This window comes from Triturus cristatus, chromosome 1_1 (assembly GCF_964204655.1).
Source record: "Triturus cristatus chromosome 1_1, aTriCri1.1, whole genome shotgun sequence".
NCBI lineage: Eukaryota > Metazoa > Chordata > Amphibia > Caudata > Salamandridae > Triturus > Triturus cristatus.
Window position 1 is genome coordinate 1,124,411,493 of NC_140579.1, and position 2,261 is coordinate 1,124,413,753.

Consider the following 2,261-nt stretch of genomic DNA (forward strand, 5'->3'; position numbering starts at 1 on the left):
TGCAAATAAAGTTTTATGATGGTGATGGCTACTCTCTGAATCCTTCATCACGTCTAGGCTTGATTCTTCATGTAGACCAGTGGTTCCCAAACTGTGCGCCGCGGCACCCCGGTGCGCCGGTAAAAAAATGGTGGGGAGCCACGGCCAACTGCCAAGTGGGTCAAGGGAGCCATGGGTCAAAAAGTTTGGGAACCACTGGGCTAGCTGGTCATCCTGCAAATCTGCAAATCTGCAAGGGATTGAGCCCTCTTCCCATGGAGGAGAGGCCCCTGAGCTGCACAGCACATGGTAGAGATGGCCGCACATTGGAGGCAGAGAAACCGCAGAGGTAGCGGGAACCCATGGGTGGAGACACATTCTTGGTTCACAGGATGACCTTCAATAGATCACAGTGAGTTAACTGCTTTTCTACTTATGAAGCCCTGACCCAGGATCAGGTTGTCTATAAATGATTTAGCACCAGGTGCCCCACAAGCGTGCGGTGCACTATGGGTGATGGAGGTGTTCGTCTTCCGTTCACACCCCAGTCCTCAGGTGAGCTGTTCTCTGCACCGGCCCAGAGACTGGCTATGCCAGGTCAACTAAGGTTCCTCGTCACTGCAGTATCGTTATGGTTTAGGGTGGGATTCTGACTTTGAGACGTTCAGTTAAAATCTCACAGATGGTAGCTTTGCCTAATTGGCTCCTCAGCCAAGCACATACACCAAATGTCTGAATCTGCGGTGTCTCTCATACTGAGCCGGGTTCCTATTGCAACAACACATTATTAGTAGGGTAAAACTAGCCTGGCTCACAATTGTCTAAACCCAGGTCACATTCCCTATTTGTGGGTGAACAAGCCAACGCTTGGTTAATTCTGCTCCATGATAGGAAGAGCCAACACTGAAGGATTAAAAAGCAATATCACTATGAACGCTTGCCTGCTACAAGTCAGTCATCCTTGTGGTAACTTTTCTTGACACCTCCTGCTTGAAAGCTCAAAAGTCCAAAGAATTGTGAGGCGCCGCATTTACAGTCTGCATTAATTCTGAAAATCCAGATAAAGCGAGGTTTTCCCCTTCTGCTCTGCTGGATTTTTTTGTCCTACCTGAGTTCACCACAAAACACCTGCATTATCGTTTTAATGGTGTTCTGCCCATTTCAAACTCTTCACATGCTATTGTCCCTGGAGCAGGTCACACCAGACGGATGCCGGTTACTTGGACCCAGTAGCGAAAGCACCACAGAGTTTTCCCCCCACCTTACCAGGTAAGTGAAAACACAATAAGAGTATTGGTATTTCACTGGCGGACTGAGGGCTTCCCACTTATCCTGCATCTCTCATGTATCTTTACAGTGCCAGACTAGAGTCAAGCTCAACAAGGCTTTCTTTCCTCTGCTGATTCTGCCAAGCATGTTCCCTAGGCTGTGGTTTCATTGGATAGTAGGTAGGGACACTGGGAATCTAGTTCATCCCTTCACGTTTGTCTCTAATTAGATGACAGACCATTTGGATACCATAAGATAGACATTGTTACTCCTGCTGTCTACCTGCGTTTCATTTAATTTCTTCACTTTGACATTCAGTGCACTAGGCAGAAATAACATTGCATCAACTCCAGCCTCGGGCCTTCGCTAAGTATTGTTTTGATTAAACAGTCAGATTCTCCTGGTCCGCACCAGATCTAAGTCAGCTGCTAGTTTCTGGCCAAAGCAGCACGCTGGCTACATGCCCTTGGGAGGGGCACGGGGAGAGGTGACAACAGCAGCTGGGGTGATCCACAGGAAAGTTCAGCTCATGTCCAGAGTTGCTACTGCCATAGTGAGCGATGCCTCATCCAGCCACACCATGTGCCCAGCCCCACTTTGCACCCCAGCCCTTAGAGCTAATCCTTATCCTGAAGTTATGGATCTGACTTGCCGACTTCCCTTACTGACATTGTTCCAACATGCCAGAGGCTGTTTGCCTTGGATACCTGCTTCTGATATGGGGACGGCCCAGTGAGAAATTTAGACCATTTCCCTGGGATTTTCAAAGAGCAGCATGAGTTCACCGGACGCCACCAGAACCATGATGTTTTCCAAGGCTGTGGCCCTTCTCTTTAGGAAACTCCATTCTGGGCTACTGGCCCTTAACAAAGAAAATAGAACTCTCCCAGGGGCTCCCGCTGGCTTCTCCTGGATTGGGTTCCCATCTCTGCCACTTGTGGTTTGGGGATATGAACCCAACTCGATTTTGATCGGCTGAGGAAAATAAAGGTCATCACTAGTACTTTCTGATT

At 48.6% G+C, this 2,261-nt stretch overlaps 1 pseudogene; it reads right to left on the reverse strand.

Annotated features, from left to right (window-relative positions):
- Positions 1-353: 353 nt before the first annotated feature.
- LOC146871713 (28S ribosomal RNA) lies at positions 354-1,926 on the reverse strand (annotated as a pseudogene).
- Positions 1,927-2,261: the final 335 nt, after the last annotated feature.